The sequence below is a fragment of the Xyrauchen texanus genome, chromosome 9 (assembly GCF_025860055.1).
Source record: "Xyrauchen texanus isolate HMW12.3.18 chromosome 9, RBS_HiC_50CHRs, whole genome shotgun sequence".
Taxonomy (NCBI): Eukaryota; Metazoa; Chordata; class Actinopteri; order Cypriniformes; family Catostomidae; genus Xyrauchen; species Xyrauchen texanus.
The window spans coordinates 2,862,493-2,870,838 of NC_068284.1; the positions used below are offsets into that span (position 1 = coordinate 2,862,493).

The 8,346-nt window shown below is 34.3% G+C and overlaps 10 non-coding genes across 10 annotated transcripts; all 10 read left to right on the plus strand.

Moving 5' to 3' along the window:
* Positions 1-857: 857 nt before the first annotated feature.
* Positions 858-1,068, plus strand: LOC127649841 (small nucleolar RNA U3). Its single transcript, XR_007971332.1, has one exon. It is a non-coding gene; the product is annotated as a small nucleolar RNA U3 (small nucleolar RNA).
* A 588-nt stretch (positions 1,069-1,656) lies between these two features.
* On the plus strand, positions 1,657-1,868 carry LOC127649833 (small nucleolar RNA U3). The gene has a single exon (XR_007971324.1). It is a non-coding gene; the product is annotated as a small nucleolar RNA U3 (small nucleolar RNA).
* Positions 1,869-2,454: 586 nt separating this feature from the next.
* Positions 2,455-2,666, plus strand: LOC127649853 (small nucleolar RNA U3). The gene has a single exon (XR_007971343.1). It is a non-coding gene; the product is annotated as a small nucleolar RNA U3 (small nucleolar RNA).
* A 586-nt stretch (positions 2,667-3,252) lies between these two features.
* On the plus strand, positions 3,253-3,464 carry LOC127649857 (small nucleolar RNA U3). Its single transcript, XR_007971347.1, has one exon. It is a non-coding gene; the product is annotated as a small nucleolar RNA U3 (small nucleolar RNA).
* Positions 3,465-4,049: 585 nt separating this feature from the next.
* On the plus strand, positions 4,050-4,261 carry LOC127649836 (small nucleolar RNA U3). Its single transcript, XR_007971327.1, has one exon. It is a non-coding gene; the product is annotated as a small nucleolar RNA U3 (small nucleolar RNA).
* Positions 4,262-4,846: 585 nt separating this feature from the next.
* On the plus strand, positions 4,847-5,058 carry LOC127649856 (small nucleolar RNA U3). The gene has a single exon (XR_007971346.1). It is a non-coding gene; the product is annotated as a small nucleolar RNA U3 (small nucleolar RNA).
* A 585-nt stretch (positions 5,059-5,643) lies between these two features.
* Positions 5,644-5,855, plus strand: LOC127649883 (small nucleolar RNA U3). The gene has a single exon (XR_007971369.1). It is a non-coding gene; the product is annotated as a small nucleolar RNA U3 (small nucleolar RNA).
* Positions 5,856-6,441: 586 nt separating this feature from the next.
* On the plus strand, positions 6,442-6,653 carry LOC127649892 (small nucleolar RNA U3). Its single transcript, XR_007971377.1, has one exon. It is a non-coding gene; the product is annotated as a small nucleolar RNA U3 (small nucleolar RNA).
* Positions 6,654-7,243: 590 nt separating this feature from the next.
* Positions 7,244-7,455, plus strand: LOC127649846 (small nucleolar RNA U3). The gene has a single exon (XR_007971336.1). It is a non-coding gene; the product is annotated as a small nucleolar RNA U3 (small nucleolar RNA).
* Positions 7,456-8,042: 587 nt separating this feature from the next.
* LOC127649891 (small nucleolar RNA U3) lies at positions 8,043-8,254 on the plus strand. Its single transcript, XR_007971376.1, has one exon. It is a non-coding gene; the product is annotated as a small nucleolar RNA U3 (small nucleolar RNA).
* The last annotated feature ends 92 nt before the right edge of the window (positions 8,255-8,346 follow it).

Sequence of the window (8,346 nt, forward strand, 5' to 3'; positions counted from 1 at the left end):
AAAATACGTCCCTTTGAAATACATTAGATTGAAATTCGTGTTGTGTGGCACGAAAAAAAGAAGAAAATTCGTGGTGAAGGACACGAATCAATTCGTGTTGAGTAGCCAACCGAATATAAAGCAATACAACAAGGATTAAAATCTCCTGATTAGATGTTGAGTAATGTAGCCCTTAAAGTTTGCAAAAGGAATAGCCTAACATTTGAGGAAAAAACAATAGTGTGCTCTCGAAGGAAAGACGTGGTGCATACGCTCCATTAAAATACATTAGATTGAAAGTCGTGCTGAGTGACACGGAAAAAAAAAGAAGAATATTCGTGCCCATAGACACGAATCAATAGATTCATGTTGAGTAACCTACTGAATATAAAGCAATAAAAACGAGGATTAAAATCTCTTGATTAAATGTTGAGTAATGTAGCCCTTAAAGTTTACAAAATGAATAACAATTGAGAAAAAACAATAGTGTGCTCTCGGAAGAAAAACGTGGTGCAGGCACGAAAAATACGTCCCATTGAAATACATTAGATTGAAAGTCGTGCTGAGTGACACGAAAAAATGGGGAAACTCATGTCCATGAACACGAATCAATAGATTAAATTTCGTGACAATGTCACGAACTGCCGTGAGACTGGGTTGCAACCGTAATGCCACAAAAGAGTGAAAATATTCAATATTATTTTTGGTTTTCACGTGATATATTAACGCTAAAATGTAGTTTGTAGAAACGCACTGGAAGAACTTTCTGCTCTGATGTAAATGTAGCTTGAACTTTAAAGCCTACAGATATCAACAAAGCAAAACCAGTAGTGACAAGGAGCATGTGAGAATGGAGCTCTTTTTGTGGTTCATTGAGGAAGTTAAACTTTCAGGGAACATTTCTATAGTTTTTAGCTTGGAAATGTGTTTCAAAAGATTTGTCTTCCTATCCACGATGATGAGTTTTGATGCTCTTTTCTTAGCGGGAATCAGGTTTTGAGCGATGATTTTGATCATAGCTCTTTGCTGTTGATGAGTGTTCTGTATTGTTTTTGGCAATATGGAGGAAAAGAGTATGTTCAGAGTGGTGTGTTTATGAAGTATAACATTAGACAGTTGTTAACCAAAGCTGTTAAAAAGTTTTTTATATTAATCAAGTTTAGAAGAGATGTGGTTTAACTACTGTAAGTTCATGATGCAGTTGGGATTTGGACTTTTTTGTTGATTTTTTTTTAAGTGTTGATCGGTATGATTTGGATGTTTCTAAGCAGCTAGATATCTCCAGTAGCTTCTATGGTCACGGACATGTTACGTAGCCATTGAAGCAGTGTCATATGTTCGCCATGACAGACATTTTTTGTCATTTATATTTAACGTTAGTAGTTATTTAGATTATTTTAGATCAAAGGAATCTCCAAGGTGTGTTGATTTGTTAGCACCTGTTGATTATCGAACAAATGGTAATGCCACAAAAGAGTGACATATTCAATATTATTTTTGGTTTTCACGTGATATATTAACGCTAAAATGTAGTTTGTAGAAACGCACTGGAAGAACTTTCTGCTCTGATGTAAATGTAGCTTGAACTTTAAAGCCTACAGATATCAACAAAGCAAAACCAGTAGTGACAAGGAGCATGTGAGAATGGAGCTCTTTTTGTGTTCCATTGAGGAAGTTAAGATTATACTTTCAGGAATCATTTCTATAGTTTTTAGCTTGGAAATGTGTTTCAAAAGATTTGTCTTCCTATCCACGATGATGAGTTTTGATGCTCTTTTCTTAGCGGGAATCAGGTTTTGAGCGATGATTTTGATCATAGCTATTTGCTGTTGATGAGTGTTCTGTATTGTTTTTGGCAATATGGAGGAAAAGAGTATGTTCAGAGTGGTGTGTTTATGAAGTATAACATTAGACAGTTGTTAACCAAAGGTGTTAAAAAGATTTTTGTATTAAACAAGTTTAGAAGAGATGTGGTTTAACTACTGTAAGATCATGATGCAGTTGGGATTTTGACTTTTTGTTGATTTTTTTAAGTGTTGAATCGGTATGATTTGGATGTTTCTAAGCAGCTATATATCTCCAGTAGCTTCTATGGTCACGGACGTGTTACGTAACCATTGAAGCAGTGTCATATGTTCGCCATGACAGACATTTTTTGTTATTTTTATTTAACGTTAGTAGTTATTTAGATTATTTTAGATCAAAGGAATCTCCAAGGTGTGTTGATTTGTTAGCACCTGTTGATTATCGAACAAATGGTAATGCCACAAAAGAGTGACATATTCAATATTATTTTTGGTTTTCACGTGATATATTAACGCTAAAATGTAGTTTGTAGAAACGCACTGGAAGAACTTTCTGCTCTGATGTAAATGTAGCTTGAACTTTAAAGCCTACCGATATCAACAAAGCAAAACCAGTAGTGACAAGGAGCATGTGAGAATGGAGCTCTTTTTGTGTTCCATTGAGGAAGTTAAGATTATACTTTCAGGGATAATTTCTATAGTTTTTAGCTTGGAAATGTGTTTCAAAAGATTTTTTTTCCTATCCACGATGATGAGTTTTGATGCTCTTTTTTTAGCGGGAATCAGGTTCTGAGCGATGATTTTGATCATAGCTCTTTGCTGTTGATGAGTGTTCTGTATTGTTTTTGGCAATATGGAGGAAAAGAGTATGTTCAGAGTGGTGTGTTTATGAAGTATAACATTAGACAGTTGTTAACCAAAGGTGTTAAAAAGATTTTTGTATTAAACAAGTTTAGAAGAGATGTGGTTTAACTACTGTAAGGTCATGATGCAGTTGGGATTTTGACTTTTTTGTTGATTTTTTAAGTGTTGATCGGTATGATTTGGATGTTTCTAAGCAGCTATATATCTCCAGTAGCTTCTATGGTCACGGACGTGTTACGTAGCTATTGAAGCAGTGTCATATGTTCGCCATGACAGACATTTTTTGTCATTTATATTTAACGTTAGTAGTTATTTAGATTATTTTAGATCAAAGGAATCTCCAAGGTGTGTTGATTTGTTAGCACCTGTTGATTATCGAACAAATGGTAATGCCACAAAAGAGTGACAATATTCAGTATTATTTTTGGTTTTCACGTGATATATTAACGCTAAAATGTAGTTTGTAGAAACGCACTGGAAGAACTTTCTGCTCTGATGTAAATGTAGCTTGAACTTTAAAGCCTACCGATATCAACAAAGCAAAACCAGTAGTGACAAGGAGCATGTGAGAATGGAGCTCTTTTTGTGTTCCATTGAGGAAGTTAAGACTATACTTTCAGGGATCATTTCTATAGTTTTTAGCTTGGAAATGTGTTTCAAAAGATTTGTCTTCCTGTCCACGATGATGAGTTTTGATGCTCTTTTATTAGCGGGAATCAGGTTCTGAGTGATAATTATGATCGTAGCTTTTTGCTGTTGATGAGTATTCTGTATTGTTTTTGGCAATATGGAGGAAAAGAGTATGTTCAGAGTGGTGTGTTTATGAAGTATAACATTAGACAGTTGTTAACCAAAGGTGTTAAAAAGATTTTTGTATTAAACAAGTTTAGAAGAGATGTGGTTTAACTACTGTAAGGTCATGATGCAGTTGGGATTTTGACTTTTTTGTTGATTTTTTAAGTGTTGATCGGTATGATTTGGATGTTTCTAAGCAGCTATATATCTCCAGTAGCTTCTATGGTCACGGACGTGTTACGTAGCTATTGAAGCAGTGTCATATGTTCGCCATGACAGACATTTTTTGTCATTTATATTTAACGTTAGTAGTTTTTTAGATTATTTTAGATCAAAGGAATCTCCAAGGTGTGTTGATTTGTTAGCATCTGTTGATTATCGAACAAATGGTAATGCCACATAAGAGTGACATATTCAGTATTATTTTTGGTTTTCACGTGATATATTAACGCTAAAATGTAGTTTGTAGAAACGCACTGGAAGAACTTTCTGCTCTGATGTAAATGTAGCTTGAACTTTAAAGCCTACCGATATCAAAAAAGCTAAACCAGTAGTGAAAAGGAGCATGTGAGAATGGAGCTCTTTTTGTGTTCCATTGAGGAAGTTAAGATTATACTTTCAGGGATCATTTCTATAGTTTTTAGCTTGGAAATGTGTTTCAAAAGATTTGTCTTTCTATCCACGATGGTGAGTTTTGATGCTCTTTTCTTAGCGGGAATCAGGTTCTGAGCGATGATTTTGATCATAGCTCTTTGCTGTTGATGAGTGTTCTGTATTGTTTTTGGCAATATGGAGGAAAAGAGTATGTTCAGAGTGGTGTGTTTATGAAGTATAACATTAGACAGTTGTTAACCAAAGGTGTTAAAAAGATTTTTGTATTAAACAAGTTTAGAAGAGATGTGGTTTAACTACTGTAAGGTCATGATGTAGTTGGGATTTTGACTTTTTTGTTGATTTTTTAAGTGTTGAATGGTGTTATTTGGATGTTTCTAAGCAGCTAGATATCTCCAGTAGCTTCTATGGTCACGGACGTGTTACGTAACCATTGAAGCAGTGTCATATGTTCGCCATGACAGACATTTTTTGTCATTTATATTTAACGTTAGTAGTTATTTAGATTATTTTAGATCAAAGGAATCTCCAAGGTGTGTTGATTTGTTAGCATCTGTTGATTATCGAACAAATGGTAATGCCACATAAGAGTGACATATTCAGTATTATTTTTGGTTTTCACGTGATATATTAACGCTAAAATGTAGTTTGTAGAAACGCACTGGAAGAACTTTCTGCTCTGATGTAAATGTAGCTTGAACTTTAAAGCCTACCGATATCAACAAAGCAAAACCAGTAGTGACAAGGAGCATGTGAGAATGGAGCTCTTTTTGTGTTCCATTGAGGAAGTTAAGATTATACTTTCAGGGATCATTTCTATAGTTTTTAGCTTGGAAATGTGTTTCAAAAGATTTGTCTTCCTGTCCACGATGATGAGTTTTGATGCTCTTTTATTAGCGGGAATCAGGTTCTGAGCGATAATTATGATCGTAGCTCTTTGCTGTTGATGAGTATTCTGTATTGTTTTTGGCAATATGGAGGAAAAGAGTATGTTCAGAGTGGTGTGTTTATGAAGTATAACATTAGACAGTTGTTAACCAAAGCTGTTAAAAAGATTTTTGTATTAAACAAGTTTAGAAGAGATGTGGTTTAACTACTGTAAGGTCATGATGTAGTTGGGATTTTGACTTTTTTGTTGATTTTTTAAGTGTTGATCGGTATGATTTGGATGTTTCTAAGCAGCTATATATCTCCAGTAGCTTCTATGGTCACGGACGTGTTACGTAGCTATTGAAGCAGTGTCATATGTTCGCCATGACAGACATTTTTTGTCATTTATATTTAACGTTAGTAGTTATTTAGATTATTTTAGATCAAAGGAATCTCCAAGGTGTGTTGATTTGTTAGCACCTGTTGATTATCGAACAAATGGTAATGCCACAAAAGAGTGACATATTCAATTTTATTTTTGGTTTTCACGTGATATATTAACGCTAAAATGTAGTTTGTAGAAACTCACTGGAAGAACTTTCTGCTCTGATGTAAATGTAGCTTGAACTTTAAAGCCTACCGATATCAACAAAGCAAAACCAGTAGTGACAAGGAGCATGTGAGAATGGAGCTCTTTTTGTGTTCCATTGAAGAAGTTAAGATTATACTTTCAGGAATCATTTCTATAGTTTTTAGCTTGGAAATGTGTTTCAAAAGATTTGTCTTCCTATCCACGATGATGAGTTTTGATGCTCTTTTCTTAGCGGGAATCAGGTTCTGAGCGATGATTTTGATCATAGCTCTTTGCTGTTGATGAGTGTTCTGTATTGTTTTTGGCAATATGGAGGAAAAGAGTATGTTCAGAGTGGTGTGTTTATTCAGTATAACATTAGACAGTTGTTAACCAAAGGTGTTAAAAAGATTTATGTATTAAACAAGTTTAGAAGAGATGTGGTTTAACTACTGTAAGGTCATGATGTAGTTGGGATTTTGACTTTTTTGTTGATTTTTTAAGTGTTGATCGGTATGATTTGGATATTTCTAAGCAGCTATATATCTCCAGTAGCTTCTGTGGTCACGGACGTGTTACGTAGCCATTGAAGCAGTGTCATATGTTCGCCATGACAGACATTTTTTGTCATTTTTTATTAACGTTAGTAGTTATTTAGATTATTTTAGATCAAAGGAATCTCCAAGGTGTGTTGATTTGTTAGCACCTGTTGATTATCGAACAAATGGTAATGCCACAAAAGAGTGACAATATTCAATATTATTTTTGGTTTTCACGTGATATATTAACGCTAAAATGTAGTTTGTAGAAACGCACTGGAAGAACTTTCTGCTCTGATGTAAATGTAGCTTGAACTTTAAAGCCTACCGATATCAACAAAGCAAAACCAGTAGTGACAAGGAGCATGTGAGAATGGAGCTCTTTTTGTGTTCCATTGAAGAAGTTAAGATTATACTTTCAGGAATCATTTCTATAGTTTTTAGCTTGGAAATGTGTTTCAAAAGATTTGTCTTCCTATCCACGATGATGAGTTTTGATGCTCTTTTCTTAGCGGGAATCAGGTTTTGAGCGATGATTTTGATCATAGTTCTTTGCTGTTGATGAGTGTTCTGTATTGTTTTTGGCAATATGGAGGAAAAGAGTATGTTCAGAGTGGTGTGTTTATTCAGTATAACATTAGACAGTTGTTAACCAAAGCTGTTAAAAAGATTTTTGTATTAAACAAGTTTAGAAGAGATGTGGTTTAACTACTGTAAGTTCATGATGTAGTTGGGATTTTGACTTTTTTGTTGATTTTTTTTTTTAAGTGTTGATCGGTATGATTTGGATGTTTCTAAGCAGCTAGATATCTCCAGTAGCTTCTATGGTCACGGACATGTTACGTAACCATTGAAGCAGTGTCATATGTTCGCCATGACAGACATTTTTTGTCATTTTTTATTAACATTAGTAGTTTTTTAGATTATTTTAGATCAAAGGAATCTCCAAGGTGTGTTGATTTGTTAGCACCTGTTGATTATCGAACAAATGGTAATGCCACAAAAGAGTGACATATTCAATATTATTTTTGGTTTTCACGTGATATATTAACGCTAAAATGTAGTTTGTTGAAACGCACTGGAAGAACTTTCTGCTCTGATGTAAATGTAGCTTGAACTTTAAAGCCTACCGATATCAAAAAAGCTAAACCAGTAGTGAAAAGGAGCATGTGAGAATGGAGCTCTTTTTGTGTTCCATTGAGGAAGTTAAGATTATACTTTCAGGGATCATTTCTATAGTTTTTAGCTTGGAAATGTGTTTCAAAAGATTTGTCTTCCTATCCACGATGATGAGTTTTGATGCTCTTTTCTTAGCGGGAATCAGGTTCTGAGCGATAATTATGATCATAGCTCTTTGCTGTTGATGAGTATTCTGTATTGTTTTTGGCAATATGGAGGAAAAGAGTATGTTCAGAGTGGTGTGTTTATTCAGTATAACATTAGACAGTTGTTAACCAAAGGTGTTAAAAAGATTTATGTATTAAACAAGTTTAGAAGAGATGTGGTTTAACTACTGTAAGGTCATGATGTAGTTGGGATTTTGACTTTTTTGTTGATTTTTTAAAGTGTTGAATCGGTATGATTTGGATGTTTCTAAGCAGCTAGATATCTCCAGTAGCTTCTATGGTCACGGACGTGTTACGTAGCCATTGAAGCAGTGTCATATGTTCGCCATGACAGACATTTTTTGTCATTTATATTTAACGTTAGTAGTTATTTAGATTATTTTAGATCAAAGGAATCTCTAAGGTGTGTTGATTTGTTAGCACCTGTTGATTATCGAACAAATGGTAATGCCACAAAAGAGTGACATATTCAATATTATTTTTGGTTTTCACGTGATATATTAACGCTAAAATGTAGTTTGTAGAAACGCACTGGAAGAACTTTCTGCTCTGATGTAAATGTAGCTTGAACTTTAAAGCCTACAGATATCAACAAAGCAAAACCAGTAGTGACAAGGAGCATGTGAGAATGGAGCTCTTTTTGTGTTCCGTTGAGAAAGTTAAGATTATACTTTCAGGAATCATTTCTATAGTTTTTAGCTTGGAAATGTGTTTCAAAAGATTTGTTTTCCTATCCACAATGATGAGTTTTGATGCTCTTTTCTTAGCGGGAGTCAGGTTTTGAGCGATGATTTTGATCATAGCTCTTTGCTGTTGATGAGCGTTCTGTATTGTTTTTGGCGATATGGAGGAAAAGAGTATGTTCAGAGTGGTGCGTTTATGAAGTATAACATTAGACAGTTGTTAACCAAAGGTGTTAAAAAGATTTTTGTATTAAACAAGTTTAGAAGAGATGTGGTTTAACT